At 44.7% G+C, this 18,698-nt stretch overlaps 1 protein-coding gene across 5 annotated transcripts in view; it reads right to left on the reverse strand.

Annotated features, from left to right (window-relative positions):
• SORBS1 (sorbin and SH3 domain containing 1) overlaps positions 1-11,399 on the reverse strand; it is a 226,724-nt gene extending 215,325 nt beyond the window's left edge. For all 5 annotated transcript variants that reach the window (XM_045853928.1, XM_045853929.1, XM_045853931.1 and 2 more), the window contains exon 1: positions 11,276-11,399. The gene's annotated coding sequence lies outside the window, so the exon portion shown is untranslated. The remainder of the gene's footprint in view (positions 1-11,275) is intronic.
• Between the last annotated feature and the right edge of the window lie 7,299 nt (positions 11,400-18,698).

Here is an 18,698-nt window from a genome sequence, read left to right on the forward strand (position 1 = left end):
CTCTGTGCTCTCTGCCCTGTGTACTGCACTTGGGTGAGGCGAGTTGCCCAGGGGTTATCACGTCTAGTGTGCCCTCACTGCCCCACCCCCGACACCCACTTTGTCACACTAAAACCTTCCTACTTCAAACTCTGAAACAATGAATGCCTGCTGGAGAAGATAAGAGCCTAGCCTTCTTGGTGTTAACGAAGAAATCAACTCCAGGAGGGCAATACCCATGTCTCCATTGTTCATTCATAGTTGTTTAATGAACAAAATGAAAATGTGGCTACTGAGCACTTCCTAATCTAAAGATCCACATATAAGCAGAGATTCACCTATCCAACGGTGTACCTTCCCATCCCTGGGGCTAATATCAGAGCTCTCTTCCTCTTCATCCAGCAAAAGGGGGCACCTTAGGACACCCTGCGACATGGGATAGACCTGCTTGCAAGACTGAGCAATGATGGGAATGCAAATCACCATGCAATAGAAACCTCAAAGAAAGGGCCAGGGTCCAACTGCTTGACTACCTGGGCTTCTGCCCCTTCTCTCTTCTGCCCTCCTTTGGCAAATCCCTCTGCTCCACGGGGGTGATGGTAAATGTCTGTGATCCCACCCCTCCAAGGTGGAGGTGCAGAGATGGGAGAAGGGATGTTTGGGGACAGAAGAAAGGGCTGCTGGCAGGGACAGACCAGGAAGAAGGAAAGATCAAAAGGATCCTTGTTCCGAGTACAGGGAATTCAGAGGCCTCAGGAACATGCTGGCATTTTCACCTCAGCTCACGTGACCAAAGCAGCCCCTGGCTTAAAAACATTCAGTTCTGTGTCCTTCTCCAGCTTAGCTCTACAAACACGGCCTCGCCTGCCAAGGTTCTTTTCCCATTCCACAGTCTCCTGTTTGAAAACGCCTCCTAGACTCTACCAATAACTTCTCATTCTCAATATAGCAACCAGCAACGTGGAGTGATTACTGTGTGTCAGGCACAGTTCTAAAGGCTTGCACTATTGGGTTATCTGATCCTCCCCATAATCCTGTGAGGTCGGTACTATTATTTTCTCCATTTGACAAGTGAGGCAACTGAGGCACAGAGCAGTAACTGCCCCAGGAAGCCACAGAGCCTGGAAGTGAACCCAAGCAGCCTGAGTGCAGAGGCCACTCTCTCAGTCACCCTACTCCTCGAGCTCACTTTTGGTGCAGGAGAGCCAAACTCCAAGACAAGAGATCTGTTCCCAGCTCAAGCTCATCCAGCCCCATGACCTTAAACAAATGACTTTTTTCTGCCTCAGCTGAGAAACAAAGCTAACCACAGATGCCTGGTGTAGAAGCAGTTTCTTAGCTCTGCAGTCCAGTGTTGCTCAAGAGAACTTCCTGAGGCGATGGAGACGTTCCTGTGTGTGCTATCCACACGGCAGCCGCCGGTCTCACATAGCTACTGAGCACTTGAAATGTGCCCAGTGTGACTGAGAAACTGAATTTTAAATTGCATTTCATTTTAATTAATTTAAACTGAAAGAACCACACGTGGCTAGTGGCTACCATATTGGAAAACTCAGCTCTGGTCTATAAATTCCTGGATGGCAGGAGCCATTTCTCTTTGGTCCTCACTGTACTCCCATAGCCCAGCATCGACCCCTTAGTAGAGCTACTCAGTGGTCCTAGCACATTAGCTCACAGGTTTTGGAAAACCAAAATAAGTTATGACAAAGCACTTAAATATTTTTAAACTCTATAAACACAAAATTATATCTGTAGTTCATTTTCTTAGTTAAGATGAATCTGATCTTAACTCATAACAGTGTAAGGCTGATTAAATACATAACTATGATCTGCCTGGGGGAAATAATCGTCCACGGTCAGGGCTGTGGTCCAGAATTGCTATGTCTGCTAACTCTAAGATCAACACACTGGAGTCCCCGGACTCCATAGGTGAGCCAGGCAGTGAGCAGCTGAATTAGCCAATAGCAAGGCTTTGTTCTTCTAGCAGGGTCTGGGGATTCTTGCAGAGCAACTCACATATTTCCATATTTCTAAGTGGAAAAACCTAACATTTACCATACACCTCCTATACACGAAGAACTGTAGCAGACACAGGAAATATAAAGATGACTTCAATACGGTCCTCAAAAGAAGCCCATAATCTAGAAAAAATAAGAGGTCAAATTCAGAGTCCTTCCTTCTGTGCAAAGCACCAAACCACAATCAGGAGGAGACAAACCAAACACAATCAATTCAGTGACAAGAGCTGTAACAATTGTATGCACCATACTTTGCACATAGTACATACTCAGTGTAGTGAACTGAATCAAATCTTGGCTCATTTTAAGGTTGAAGAAACCAAGATCCAGACAGGTTAAATGACTTCTCAAAGTGACCCAAGTAGTTAGTAACAGGGCTGGAGATAGCACCTGGGCCTCATCACTCACCAGCTCAACAATCTATCCAGGGGTGGGCAAAAGTAGGTTTACAGTTGCATTGTGACACTCTTTTGAGTTGATAAAGCTGCTGTAATAATCAGAACCTGCATGTCTTTTTCCCCCCATGAACAACTGTAAACCTACTTTTGCCCACCTCTGTAAGCTGTCTCCTGATGCTTCTTACTGGATAGCATGGGGACAGTGGCCGGATCTGCCTGGTATTATGTCTATCTCAGAATAAACCATGGACTTATTTTTCTAGGATTGTGTATTGGAGACTCTTGAAATCTGATGACTAACCATGTGTATACCGTCTAAAAAACACGCATTCACTCACTCAATATACATTTCTTGGGAATATACTACATATCAGGCACCAATTAAGGGCTTGAATAAAGAGATGAAACAAACTTCTGGTCAAATCAGAGAATTGAACAGCCATATTTATCTCTGCTCTCTCCTAGAACCACACTGAAAGGGATTTTTTTTTTCTTAGCAGAAAGGACACAACGGGACACAAGGCATGTCAACAGAACTCTGGAAGACAGAGGGCTGACCTCGGTGCAGTAGCTGATTTAGGTTTCTGCTTTGCCTGCTCTGCCAAGTGCAAGCGGGAAGAAACCACTCAACAAGTCACAACTTATGCCACAGAAACAGGAGAAGGCGCAGGAACTGGAGGCACCAAGGACTGTGAGAAGCAGGAGGGGGTCTACAGAGAGGACAGCCTGCTAAAAGTTGGTGCAAAGAGCAATCAGACCCCAGAGTTGCTCCGCGATCTGCTCAGTCTGGCAACTCCCCTTCCTTAGCTGGCAGAAGGTGGCAGTTCACTGTTTAGGCAATTCACACTAGACACTCTAAATTCAGACACAGGTGAGGGAGGGACGCAGAGCTGAGGGAAGTAAGGAGAGAGGGAGGCAACTTTCAGAAAAGAGATGGACTGAGTGAAAGTCTACACACACTGAAGGGAGAACCCAGCTTACATCCCGAACAAGGCTCCCAGAATGGGGAACAACCAGCCTATTCTAACCCCAGGCAAACTCCAGGAAAACCCAACATCCACAGAGAAAGGATCTACAGACACTGGCATCTAAGTGCCCTCAATGGGGGAAAAAAAAAGGCGGGGGAATCTGTGCTGGATCACCCTATGATGAAATCAACAACCCCTTCCTTGTCACAGATGCCCTATCAGCATTTTGGTGTCCACTCTTAAAATACAAATGGACAAGTCAGTGATCAGCATACATGGAAGGATGCCTCCAATGGGAGATACAATAACCAAAATAAGCAGAAAAAGGGAATTGGAGGGAACAAAGACAATGTGAGGAACAGCAAAAAAAATGCAGGAAAACAAACAAAAACCTATTAGAAGTGAACTGATTGGACCCATGAAATAAGAACAGGATGTATTTTAAAAAGAAAAAAGACAGAAATGTGAGTATTTGGAGAAAAGGGAATTCTAGAAAATAAAACTTGCAAGGATGTTTCATGCAAAACCATGAAAGTATACATTTTAAAAATTAAAAAAAGAATAAAGGTGAAGATATCACTCTAAAAGTAAAACAAAAATAAAATTTAAAAAAGATTTTAAAATTATAAACTTGAACCAGTAAATCCAACACCCAACTAATATGAGTTCTAGAGACAAACGCAGAAAATGGAGAAAAGGAAATTGTCAAAGGAGAAACATAAGAGAATTTCCAAAAATTAAAGGATATAAATCTTCAGTTTAAAAGAGCATGCCAAGGATGCAGCACAATAATTTTTAAAGCAAGAAAATTCCAAATACAGAGAAAGAGATAGGATTCTAACTTTCAGCAAGAAAAAGGCAGGTCACCCATACATGATCAAGAATGGCATCCAAATTTTTCACATCACTATTGGATGCTAGAAGACAGTACAGCAGTGCTTTCAAAATTCTAAGGAAAAATGGCTTTCAACCTAAAGTTCTAGACAAATCAAACCACGAACTGATTGTGAGTGTAGAATAAGGTGCTTTTAGACTTGCAAGTTCAAAGTGATCAGTTTCCACAGACCCTCTCAGGAACTCCTGGAGGAATAAATCGAGGAAGAGCAAACAGGTTACAACCCAGAACAAGATGAGGGAATCCCTGGGCCCAGAAGTCAGTGACACAGAATAGAGGCCTCTGGGAGCAAGGTCTCTAAGGCAAAAGTACTTAATAAAATTAAAAGAAACATATGTTATAAAACAGAAATGTTTTAAAACATTATCAGAAACTCTGGGAATTTGTAATATGTACATAGAAAACTAAATAAACAGAAAAAAGAAAGTAATTATTAACTCAAAGAAAAAATGTACAAGACAGAAAATATCATTATATGGCTAAGGCCATGAACACAATTTACACAATCAAACTAATGTAAGCACTGAATATCGATGTAACCAGAAACTGTGATGGGATGACGGGAAGGACAGGGAGGATGTGGAGAAGGGAGGTGATAAGAGAGGAATAAGGGCTCCTCTAATCCATAATAGGACATGAAGAACTAACATCTAAAATGAACAATCAAGAACCAATATTGTAAGCAGGTAACTTACAAATACAATAGCAATATAAGGAGAAACGACTAAGAACATTGGAAGTGATTGTGGTAGGCAGAAAAGCCCCTTAAAGGTGCCCATATCCAAATCTCTGAACCTGCAAACATGGCAAAGGGGAATTAAAGCTGCTGACCAACTAATCAAAACAGGGAAAGCATCCTAGATTATCCAGGTAAGCCTGAAATAATCACAAGGATCCTTAAAAGTGAAGAGGGTGGAAGAACGGAGTCAGAGGAAGACGTGACCATGTTAGAAGGACAGAGGGATGCCATGGGAGGGCTCATCTGGCCACCGCTGGCTTTGAAGGTGGAAGAAGAAGGCCATGAGCCAAGGAATGCAGGCGACCTTGAGAGCTGGAAGAAACAAGAAAAATTCTTCCCAAAAGAGGATGCAGACTGGCTACCACCTGGATTTTAACCCAGTGAAACCCTTTCTTCAGACTATTAACTTACAGAACTGTAATATAAACTAAAGGTCTGTTGTTTTAAGCCACTAGGGTGGGGTAATCTGTTACCTCAGTAACAGAAAATCGTTTGTGTTCAGTGACTGACTCTGGGAAGCGGGTCACCAGGACGAAGAGGAGGACAGCGTTATTTGACTTTTAGAACTTCATATGTATATATATATATATATATATATATATATATATATATATATATATATGACTTCGATACAAATTAAAATTGTATTTTAAAAGATGAAACACAGATTCTCCCTTGCCAGATCTCACAATCTGGCGGAGAAGCCCGACAGGAAACCAGCTGTTGCTAAAAAGCAAATGCAGGAAGAATAGCCTCTTTTAGATATGAGGGGAGCCTGAAAAGAGAAGGAGGAGTCCTCTAGATGACGGAGAATAAGGTCTTCTGGTGAGGGGACAAGTTCTGGCGCTGGGGAGAACCTGGTCTTTGGGGACGGGGAAGAGTTCTGAAGGACTGGGATCTCAGTGGGTCTGCCAGAGCCAGTGGAAAAGGCTGGAGCAGGTCCTCAACACCACCCAACACGGTGCCTGCCCCACTGCTGGCTTCTCCAGCTGGAGGACGAACCTGCTGTGCATCTTTAGGGTGCACATGGGCAGGTGAAGGCCCAATAGAAACACATTTTCCTGGACCATCAACTGTACTCAACAGTAAAGCATTGTAAATGCTTTTGTGCTAAAAGCAGCCCATATTATAGAACACAAAACTCCTGAGAATTTTTAACATAAAAATGTGAGACTCAGCCCTGGCTGGTGTAGCTCAGTGGATTGAGCGTGGTCTGCAAACCAAAGCATCGCAGGTTCGATTCCCAGTCAGGGCACATGCCTGTGTTGCAGGCCACAGCCCCCAGCAACTGCACATTGATGTTTCTCTCTCTCTCTCTCTCTCTCTCTCTCTCTCTCTCCCTCCCTCCCTTCCCTCTCTAAAAATAAATAAATAAATAATTTTTAAAAACATGGGAGACTCAAGGGAACATCTTGCTTAAGAAGCCCTCTTTACATACTAAACTTTCCGAGGACCATGAGCACCACAACTCAATCTTCTCCGTAATTAATCAGTCAGAAGAAAGGTTGAAAGGGCTATATAGCATGCATCCATCAAAGTATCCGGGACTTCACACTAGCAACCTGCCAGTGGCAGCCTACCCTCCCTGTGTCACCACAAGACACCCTTTGGTTCCTAACCAACACTCATGAGAAAGATGAGAAGCAATCCATTCTTTTCCAAAGGGGTCTCAGTTCTGCTCCTGGTGGGAGGGTTAATTCCACCTGGGGGAACAAAGAAAAAACATCGCACTGAATTTTTCAGGGGGAATGACTAAAGTATTCACAGAGACACTTTCAAGGCCTAAAGAGTGCTGCTCCCCTACTCCACACATTACACGAATCAGCAGCTAGATCCCCTGCACCACCATCAGGACTCCCAACCCCTTACAGTGCAGGCCTCTGTCAGAGAATACACTGCAGATGCGCTTTCCAGGGCAGGAAGTCAAGAAACAGGGCACATCTCTTGGGAGAGAGTGTCCCTTGTGTCCACAGTACAAGGGTGGAAACTTTTTCCATTGTTATAGCTGGTCTGTTATAAAAACAATAGCCACATGACAGTGAGCTGGGAATTATTTTTTTCTAAAAAGAGACACTACTGACCACAGAAGAGGGAGAATGGGGGGGTCAACGGAAGACCACACAGAAGTAAAAAGCAATTTAATTGGGTTTGGTTTGTTGGTTTTGTGTGTAAGATACATGTACACACATTCAAAAAGACTGAACTCAGCTGATTTCAAATTAAGAACAGAGAACATGAAATTTTAATGACAATAAATTTATTAAAATACACTACGAAGCTACATCCTTGGCAGTAAAGAAACGATGGGGAGGAAGACAAGGAAAAAGACACAATAGTAGAGAAAAAGAAATGTTCAGAAGAGGAAGACGTGGGAAAGGATGGGAAGACAGTGAGGTACAGGGACAGACACACATGCCTGACCCTCCGCAAAAAGAAGGAACCACTAAAATCCAGAGACACTTTCTAGGCCTGCAGATTTAGCCAAGTAAATTTTACTGTACATGGCCAGCTGTTGGCTTGGGCTATAGACTTCAAAGTATTATCACCTAGTACACCTTTGAATGGTTACTGATCTGGTAAACCACTGTCTGATTGCTCGTTGAAACATTCGGAGACTTAGCTGAGGTCATAGGCCAGAAGCTCCCCCAGATGAGCTACAATCCAACAAGTCAGTCGTCTCCAGGTATCTCCTCTGAAAAAGAGTACATGAAACACTACCTCACACAAAGTGCAAGGAAAGTCAGAGAAGAAAATGCTGCTCGAGTTGAAAAGAAATTCCATGGAAAACTTTTTTCAGTATCTGCATTAAAAAAAAATGGGTGTTCAGCAAAACTGGGTCCAACCTCAGCATTCTCTAGCATCACCACCAGCACACCTGACTTCCCACATGTTCAAGTTCCACGTGCCCCAGTGGATCCAAAGGCCTCAGCTGGCCCTGGGAAAAAGCAGCTTCCACACTCCAGTCTGGGGGTCAAAGGGACAGATCCCAAGGAGACTCCAAGTTAGTCCCAGGCCCAGTCTGGATTCTGAGTTCACCCATGCTCACAGACTTGTGTAGGCCAAGCCTCTTCACACTTAACTTCACTCTAAGGGATGCAGAAATCTGCTATTTCACAGCTGATAGAGCCCCCACCTTCCAGCTCCACTCTTTCTCCTCCAAGCTTAGTGTCTGTGTTTTCTCCTTCCCCACCTTACCTGCCCCCAATCTCCTCCCCAGGCTGTTTCTCCAGCCTCCAATTTCTCCCTTCCTCAGCCCCTACGTCTTCACTTTACTCCATCTTAGAATCATTTCTGTTGGAGGAGGAGGGAGCTTTAAAGACACATCTAGAATACAAAACCTAGAATCTATACCCATCTGGGATTCTACCCCAGCTCTGCATTTTGCTAGCTGCATGACCTCAGACAAATCAGCAAACCTCACAACCCATCGAATTACTCAGGGAAGGAGGATAAATCTGACAATCACAGAAGTCTCTTCCAATTCTCAGGTTCTAATATCTAAACGGTTACCCTGTATGACCATAAGTTAACCATGAGTTAAGCATACACAGAAAGAGAATGAATAATAGCAACTCCCTTCTCCCAGCATTCTATCATCCTCCCCTCCCCCCATCTTCCCAGCCAACTACCCACTCTGAAGGTCTGTGCCTCTCTCTCTGGCCAGTTCTAGCTCTGAATTGTTTACATACAGTAAACCTCAAGAATCACACTAATCAAGAAAAAGGTGAGTCTTAATCCAACAGAAGTCTGAGTCTCACAATGCTTCTTTCATGCCATTCAGCAAGATTGTGGATTTAACATCAGCTTAGCAAACAGAAGAGAATCTAAAGATGACACCACAAACTGTATCTTTGATTCTAAGGACAGTAATGCTATCAGGAACCCCGGAAAACAGTCTGCTCAAAAGCCCTCCTCTGGACCAAGGTTCAGAGGACAGAAGCCGCTATTAGCCCAAAGGCCAAAGCAGGTTGGTGGCCAGAATCAAAGCCAGCTGTCCTGCCTCTGGTCCAGAAGTCCTTCACCAAAGCTTTTTGAGACCATCCATCTCCTTTTTCATAGACAAATAATAAATCCTAAATTACCAATGAGTGCCCTCTACAGCAAATCCATTTCCATGTCCAGGGAAAGGTCCAGAACTAAATCTAGATGACCAGCTGATTTACTAATGCTGCCTAGTAAAAGCTTGCTTTCCTGAACCCTGACTATTCATTCTTTACAAAGAAAACCCCAGACTCTGTTACCCACATTGAACTCTATTTTGGAGAGGGGAAAAAAGGGGAGAGCTGAACAGTTCTTTGTCCTGCCAGTAATGAGCATTTTTCTGTTCATCCTTTCCCATAAGGCCTACTCCACCCCACAATATGCCCAATTCCTTCTGAAAAGTTCACAGCAACTCTCCAACTAGAATTTTTAAATGAAGTTAAGAGGAGAAAGTCAATAGCAGGTAAGTATCCAGTGGAAGATGACAATACCCTCCCTTCTCTTCACCTTGTAGGGTAAAAAGCATTTCTTTTCAGTTGCTAATACCCTGCAGGGAAGTCACCAGAGCTAGATCAACTCAGGGCCCTCCAGCTAAGAAATGAGCTCTCAGCAATCCCTGCAGAACTAACCTTTCACTAACTATCAACTCTAACAGTGTCCAGGGCAAAGGTACTAACAGACCAACCCCCTTCCCTCTGGCCAACAGTGGGAGTCTGAGACAACCCTAGAGCTTGGCTGGCAAGGACCTATTTAAGGCAGCATCAAGAGGGTGGGGCAGAAATTTGCTGGCAGCATCCTCCTCCTCCACCCCTCCCTCACAGCCAAAACACACCTCACAGCCAACACTCACACACCCCTCACTTCATAGATAGCCATCTATCTCACCTATGTCTCTTTAAGGCTCTAGATCTGAAGTCTCCAAATATCCAGTATGTATTTTCTGTCTTTAAGGTTGTTGTCCCCATGTGGTGCTCATCCCTCTTAATCAACCTCCTTCTCTTTGATCACCACTAAGCCAAAAACACAGAATTGGATCTAGAGGAGCTCAAAAACCAGAGGTGAGTGGGTACAGACAAACCATCCCTTCGCTTATGAGAGGAAAAAGGGCGCAAGTGAGGGCGATGTCAGATGCCTGGCATGCCGTTTAGTTCCATGGTGTCTGTAAGTGAACCTTCCTCCTATTGACAATGAAATTAATTCAGCCAATTTCAGTAGGTCGGCTCTCTGACAACAGGAGCATCTCAGCGCTCAGTTTAAAACAAAAATCCAAAGGCTCGGCCAGGACACGCTAGAAAAACCCAGGGTCTAGATAAAAGGAGCCACGCTCAGTGGGATGGATCCCTTTTGCTTTTACGTAGCAATGTAATAGCGTAATAAATTCTGTCTGCCTTAAGAAAGCATGCACTAGTGAATTTCAAAGCCATCTTACGACAGCGGATGCTGGGGGATGCAGAATTCGACAGCACATTCCCCCTTGCAAGGAACATAATGACTTCAAGCCTCTTTTCGCCTCTATCTTGAATGGGGCTACCGCTTATCAAGGAAGCCTTGTCCAAAAGCAGCGAGGGGAGAGCCGGGGATGTCCGGGGAATTAGGAAAAGGGAGTTGATTTCAGTCCATCTCGGCGATGAGCTGCCAGTCACTCTCGAGGATGAAGGATCACGGGCAGATGGGCAGACACGGTGTCCTCGGACGGACACACACGGACACACACACACACTCGTTCTGGTGGGTCCTAGGCCAGACCGGCCGTCCTTGGCCCCTCCCGCCGCCTTCCCCTCCAGAAGGATGCTGATGAATGAAAACACCTGAGATGCCTCCATCCAGGCGCTCGCTCCCTTCCTTCTTCCCTGGCTGCAGAAGAGGGGCCTCTCCTCGGTAGTTTCACTTTACAGAGCAAACCCCCCCGGGCTTTGATATCGCCTCCACCCACCCATATTGCAGCCAGCCTGAAGCAGGAGGACGTTCTTTCCTGGCAGAGGCCATGATCGCACGTACCCCCCAACCCACCAAAAAAACCCCTGGAATCTCCCAGAACCCCCGCACCCTGGGGAACTTTCCTTGAAAGACTGGCAGGAAAGAGGGTTGGCCGAGGAGGGCCATGATTTCCCTGTGATTACGGGGGATGCTCTGGGGGAGGGGGTCCCCAAGTCCTTCCAACAGCTGGCCCTTTAAACGCGCCTCCTCCGAGCGTGGAACAAAGGCGCCGCCCGCGGGGGCCGGGCTGGCGCACGCCCCCGGCGCCGGCGCCACAGATCGGGTGAGAGCCGGCTGGCAGGAGGCTGGCGCGGGCTTACCTTGCGGGTCGCCAGGCGGGCGGGCGGGCAGCGCGCGTCCTGCCCCACTCGCACTACACGCTGCAGTTGGCCCCGCTCTGTTTTTCTGGGACTCGGCGCTGACTTCACCGACACTCCGCAGCGGGCCAATGGGCTGCGGCGGCCGCCCCCTCATTAGCATGCATCTGGAACCGTCCACTCCGGCTGCGCTCTGGCAGCGGGCGGTGCCAGGGGGCGGTGCCGAGCCGGGCAGTGACAGGAAGGGGCGTGTGAGCCAATAGGAGGCGAGGTAGCGCTCGCCGCCCCTCCCCGCGGTATTGTCAGCGCAGAGCGCGGGCCCGCGGATCCCCGGCCCGTAACGCGCGCAGGGGACCAGTAACCCTTTCTGTGGTGGCCGACTGCGGGCTAGTCTGGAGGTTGGCGCAGCGCGCCCTCTGGCCGTTCAGAAAGATCGCCCACGGGAAGCTGGAAAGGACCCTTGGGCAAAAAATAACATCGGTCATGTATGTTACTTAAGCATATATGTTTCTTGACCGTATATGTTACTTAACACCTACGCCCCAGTTTGCTCATCTGCAAAATGGTATAATAGTAGGATGTAGTAAAGATTAATATAATTAACCTACGTAAAGCGTTTAGGTCGTTATCTGTCTGTAGCGCTATGTAAACGTTTGCTACTATAATTATACTCTATACCAGCCAGTGTGCTTAATGCTTCCTGGATATTTTCTCATTTGATCCTCATAGCCTTCAGAGGCACTGGTATTAAACCCTATTTTTCCAAGCAGGAAAACTGAGGTGTGGTTTAAGTGGCTTTCTCGAGGTTACATGGAAAGCGCTGCAATCATGACTTGAACCCAGGCTCTGAACGTTCATTCATGCTGCACACATTTATTCAGGGGCTGCATGGCAGGCATGTGTTAGGCTCTTGGATCACTGAAGAAAAAACAAGCAGGCAAGGGCCCTCCCCTCATGAAGTTTCTTATTTAGTCAGGCAGACAGGCAGATCAATAAGTGAATAAATAACTAAGATCGCCTGCAATGTGAAAAGTAGAGTGGATAAAATAAAACAGGGTAATGTGCGAGGGGAGAGAAGAGTACTTGACTAGATTGAATTTTGAGCTAACCATTGTGCGATACCATCCTGACCTCCTCCAGTCCCCTGCTGTGTTTCAGAAAAGGAATCAGAGAGGGAAAGCTGCTTGCCCAAGGTCACAGGGCCAGCAAATAGCTGGCCTGGAAATTGATCCCTTTGTGCCTAGCTTCTCACATCCCTGGGACATCCCGGTCATCCTTGGCCTGAACAGAACTGACTTTGGTCAGCTGCCCTTGGCAAAATTCTTCAGCCAGAGCACGTTCCCAGTTAATAGTCTGTGTGTGGCACGGTAAAGACAGGCCTTGATGACTGAAGAGGGTGATGGGAAACCCATCTGCTAATGTTCTTAGATGTCAGGTAACAGTGACAAGCCTTTTGTGAGCATCTGCTGTCCTCTTCTGTGTAAAGAAAAATAAAATTTTAGAAAACTCCTAACCACCTGGGAGCTTACTCTACAACTAAGGAGACAGGACACCACTAGAAAACTATTCAATCTGGGGAACCCCCAGCCCAGGCCTCTCTCCACTTGCACGTCTTCCCGCTGCTTTGCAAAGAACACTGCACTAGGAATCATGCTTCCCAGACTCTGCTATTAACTTACTCCATGATCTAGGCGAGACAGTTCCTTCTGGATCTGTAAAGGAATAAAAAGGCTTTTCTTGAGCACGTTTAGTCTGCTGTGTGCTATTCTGTACTTGCGCTAAGAGCTTTACCTGCATTAACTCACTGACACCCCACAACAAGCCCAGGAGAGATACTATCATTACCTTGAGGTTGTCCACACAGGAGGAAAATAACAGGTAGAGAAACTAAGTAAGCTGCCTACCCAGCAAATTCAGAACAACGCCATTTAGAGTAAAAAAAAAAATCAAAACAATTCAAATATTCAATTAAATGGATTGGATAAAAAAATTACAGTATAACCACATGATGTCATGCCAATAGTTATGCAAAATGAAAGAGTAAAGTGACACCTGTTAACACATAAAGATGCTCATAGTATATTGCTGAATGGAAAAGTAGGTTAAAAACAAGTTTTATACTGCAATCCTATTAAAACAATTTCTAATAGTTCTAATGAGATCATGAGTATTTTTGCTCATCTATATTTTTCTGTTTTTTAAAAACATCTATCAAATTGTTCAATGATAAGAAAACAAAATAATTTTATTTTTAAAAAATGTATTTAAAACTAAATAATTTTAAAATGAAAAACCAGACTCTACCCATGGACATTTGATCTACAGGCAAGGCCATCTCTATAAGTGAGAAACTGCTTCAAGGAATCTTAAATGAGGCCGAAGTCTTCTCATCATCCCCCAGATGTCGAACTCCCGTGCTGGTTCCAGTCTGTGTGAGTGTTGCATTTCTCACTGTAAAGCCTGACATTATCACTAGAGTTTGTGAGCTAAATGGGAAAATACTGGAAGAACAGGAAGGAAGGAAAGAGGGAAAAACAGGAAATTCCTACTATCCTTCAAGACTCATCTCAAATGTCTTCAAGAAGTATTCAGAATCAAGGTCTAATAACTTTAACACTGAAATCAACCCAAGAAATCACCAGAGCTCATTGTTCAATTCATTATGTCCAGTCACTCACTGTTGTGTCTGAGTAGCATCCCCTAAGCTAGACACCGGTGACACTCGGCTCCTTGTCTCCCAAAGGCAACCCTTGATGAAGCAGATGCTCAGGGGGGGCCCAGGTCCATGGAGATGCAACCTGTGCTGGGAAGGGTCCCTCCCATGTTCTGCTCTCACCACCTTGAAATTCTTCATATTTGAACAAGGAGCCCCGCAATTTCATTTTGCACTGACCCTGTAAATTATGTGGGCTTGTCATAGGGAGGAGAAACACCAAGTTCTTATCAGTGCATCCAGTGACCAAGCCTGGAGTAAAGCTCAGGGTTCTCTGGTCTCCATCCCAATCATTCTCTTATATCACATGGTTTGTTCCCAGTTCCCCAGGGTGTGAGTTCTCCTGCTTTCCAGTCCCACAAGCACTTCATTCATTCCTCTCTCGTGGAATTTGCCATATTTGGCAGGAGCTCATATATATATGTATAGTCTTATTCCTCATCCTCTCTCCCTACCAGACTGTAAATTCCATGAGGTCCTGTCTTGTGTCTGCTTGCCTCAAACAGTGCTTAGCAGTGTGCTCTACACACTGTTAAAAATCTGCTTAAATGTGATTTAACCTTATTAGTAAACCCTTGTTTTCTCTACATGTGCATCAGATTATTCCCAGCAGTCTTTTTGCTGTTTCAGAGAAACAAAAATATCAGGAGAGTCGATCATACAAACCAGGATCATAAACATGCAGGAGGAAGCAGCCCACAGATAGTCTATGAGTGTGAAGAATTAGAAGAGAGAGCAGGAGAAAAAGCGAATCTATACTCTTGTGCTGTATAGATTACTGAGGACACAGAACTGATTTGAACATTGTGGAATGCCAGATCAAGAATTCTACGTTCTCCAGAGGTCAATGCTGGGAGCGGTGCTTTAGGGAAGTTTGGCGAGATGGGTGGATGTTGGTCAGAAGTTTATGGGGCCAGGAAGAAATGAGAGGAGCTGTGGGGTTCACTCTGCGTGGGAAGCAGGGCCAAGATGAGTGTAAATCTGTAACCCACAGAGTCCAGTCACAGGCCTCTGTTCATCGATCTAAAAACACTTGTGATGTAGGTTTGTGTACATAAACATGTGTACATAATAGGATCACATTTCTATACAATTGCATTGTATTTGACGAAGTATGTAAGGTTTCACTTTGAGATTGCTTTATGCTATTAAATAGTCAAAATAAGACATTTAATAAGAACTGGGTAGACCTTTGAGAGAAATGAGAAGTACATAATGTATTTCTCTCCACTTCTACTGTGTTAATAGAATGGCCTGCCCTAGGTCAGGGGTTTGGGAGGGTTACAAGAGGAGAGGGGCATCTGAAGGCAGCTGTGGAGTCAGGGAGTCATCAATTAGAATATGCTGAGTTTACTTTAGAAGACTTACTACTCTGAAATAAGTTAGTTGTTGAAGTGTTTACCTGAAAAAAAGCAATCGTTTTTAGGGTTAGCAATAAAAGCCAGGAAGAAGGAATAAGCAGGGAGAGAGGAAGAAAAAGAGGGTGGTGAAGGAAAAGGGGATGGATGTCAAGAGAGGAAGAGAAATCATTAAATGGCCTGAAGAAAAAAAAATACAACTTCAGAAATAGGGCAACTAGCTTCACTAAACAAATGTAACCTTAGTAAGATTTTTAAAAATCAACAACAATGGTGTTAAGGGAATAACTGACATTCTGGAAGTTGCTGTAAGCTTTGTCAGAGGTGATTGGAAGAGTTCACTGAGGAAACTCATTAAACGGGGCCACGTTGAGTCACATGGATGCCCCGGGAAAGTTAATAACAGTTTGTCAGCATTTACCAAGAGTTGCTGCACAGTGTGGGGAAAGGGCAGAAGGGGAGATGGCAGTAGTGCCCATCATATAACAGCCCCTTCTCCACCACCTCTGCATGTCTGTCCTGCCCCCACGTTTGCTTGCCCAACTCCTACACCAGTCTCCTAAGACTTCGCTTACCTTGACCTGCTTCCATGGATGGCAGTATGGTGACCATCCCTCGTCACTGTGCTGTGCTCCTCAGGGAGCGTGCTGCCTGCTCTCCCAGCTGCCTGAACCAAGCGATTCACCAGGCACGTCTGGCTGTCTGTGAGAGGAAGTCTAGGAAAGTCCTATTTCCAGGGCTGTTGGAGCCCTCTTAAAACTGGCAATCTAGACTGTATTTGTGCAGCCAGCCTGTTTGTTTGGTTCTGTCTGTAAGAAGGGTAAACTGAAGGAACCAGGTCCTACGGCCAAGTGAGTGAAGGCAACTGGAGCTTGTGGAAGAGAGAAGTGGACAGAGATACCTCTCTTTTCCCCCTTACGCCAAAAGAACTGGGGGCTTTTTTATTTGACCTTGATTAGAAATACAGCAGAACCAGACAGTTTGCTAGAGTCAGGCTCCCAGAATCTGCTGCAGCCCAGCTTACCACCTCCAAAGAAGGAGGGTCATTCATGGTGAACCTGCCAACAGGAGGAGAGTGAAGACCCCTGAGGGGTGAGTGGCAGCCCCTTCGTTCAACTCACTGTGACCCTTGGACAAGGCTTAATGGTGTTAAACAATGTGATTCTACCAGTTGGTGTGCAAACCATAGGCTGCTCCATTCTTTGGTTCCAGACTGAATACACTACACCTGGACTAGGGCTCTGAACAGCTAGGTAGTCCATCAGGGTGGGAGCAGAGCCCTGGGCTTGTGGGGAGACAACCCTCAAATTATTCAGTTAACCAGTTTCATAGGTCTGTTCCAGGTCCTCTAGTCGGTACTGGGGAACCAGAGAACAAAGACAGGACCTTATCTTCAAGATGCTCAGTCTAGTGGGAGAGGCAAATAAAAGTACATAGGCAATGACAAGACAGTGTGATAGACACACTGTTTTAAAAAAATTTGAGGTATAATTCACATACCAGGATATTCACTCTCTTAAAGTGTCCAAGGCCAGTGGTTATTAGTATATTCATAAGGTTGTGCAACCATCTCCAGAAACTAATTCCAGAACATTTTCATCACTGTTAAAAGTAAAGCTATACCTATTAGCAGTCAACCCCCATTTCCCCTTTTCTCCACTGGAATCATATCTGTCTGTATAGATTTGCCTATTCTGGGCATCTTATATCAGTGGAATCATACCATATATGGCCTTTTATGTCTAGCTTCTTTTACTTGGCACACTGTTTTCAATGTTCATCCTTGCCGTAGTATGCATCAGTATTTTGTTCCTTTTTAGGATGAAATAACATTCCACTGGATATATTATCACAATTTGTTTATCCCTTTATCAGTTGATTCCACTTTGAGGATATTATAAATAATGCTGCTATGAACATTCATGTACCAGGGTTTTTTTTTATCCTCACCCAAGGACATGCTAGAGAGAGGGGAAGAGAGGGAGTGAGAGAGGGAGAGAAACATTGATGTGAGAGAGAGAAACATTGATCCTGTATGTGCCCCAATCAAGGACAGAACCCACAACCAGGCATGTGCCCTGACCAGGAATCAAACCCACGACCTTTCAGTTCACAGGATGAATCTCCAACCCACTTAGCCACACCAACTAGGGCAATTCATGTACAAGTTTTTATGTGGACACATGTTTTCAATTCTCTTGGGTAAGTAATGGAATCATAAGCCATATGGTATGTGAAACTCCAAGTTCAACTTTTTGAGGAGCTGCCAGACTAGCCTGAGTTCAGTTTCTATTATTTTTAATGGCCGAGGCCAATACACCTTGCTGAATGAAAAGCATAGGCCACTTTATTTATTTAGGTGTGTATTATTACTTTATATATTTTTATAAGAACTTTCTGAGGATAAGTATACTACTAATCATTTTAGACAATTTTCAAAATACAAAAATGTTTAAAGGGGAACCAGTTAAAATCATCTATATCCCTATTGCCCAAAGCTACCACTATTCCCATTTGGCATACTTTTTTCCTTTTAATCCTTTTTTTTCTCTGTATACTTTTAAAAAGCGATGTCATATTGTATGCTTAGTTTTACAATCTGCCTGTCTCTCTGATGGTTATATTGTAAGTAGTTCACCATTCACTGTTTTATAAATTAGTCTTTATTTTATGTTTTCTTTTTTTAAATGTTATCTTTATTTTTCTTGCTTTTGAAGAGGGGGCTAAGGTAAGAGAGAGAGAGAGAGATTGATTTGAGGGAAAGCGGAAGAACATACCAAGGAGAATACATGAGAAGAGAAAGGAAAGAGAGCAGGAACAACCCTTGTTTGCTTTCTTATATGTCCATATTTTATCCTGCCTGGCTGCAGACAAGGTTTAAGGCACCGCTGTCTTTGTGGCCTGAGAACAGCTCTCCAGTCTCTTTTGTTGGTGGCTGCAGTGGCTGCAGAGGCTGCTGCTGTTTCCATGTGCCTGGGACGCTGAGGCTGAGCCAGAGACAGCTTCTGCAGACTGCAGTGCAAGACGGCCAATTTGCAATCTTAGCAAAATCAATCTATTGGAAACTACTGAGGCACAAATAGTTCATGCACTTTGAGGCAGATCTGCCAAATGAGATAAACAGGGCTCAACCACCAGGGAAAGTCAATGATGCAAAAATGCATTTCAGCCTAGCGTTATTTCCTCCTGGGATATCCACAACATCACATTCTATTGTTTTGATGCTTCTGTGGCAATTCTGGTTTAAGCTTCTGTAGGCCAGGCTGGGAGAACTCCCGCATCCAGGGTTTCATGTGTCCAGGGGTTGATTTTTTTTAAAAAGGCCACAATTTGGTGGCTGTCACACAGAGGCCTG

This window comes from Phyllostomus hastatus, unplaced genomic scaffold (assembly GCF_019186645.2).
Source record: "Phyllostomus hastatus isolate PE091 unplaced genomic scaffold, TTU_PhHast_1.1 phas_scaffold_1066, whole genome shotgun sequence".
NCBI lineage: Eukaryota > Metazoa > Chordata > Mammalia > Chiroptera > Phyllostomidae > Phyllostomus > Phyllostomus hastatus.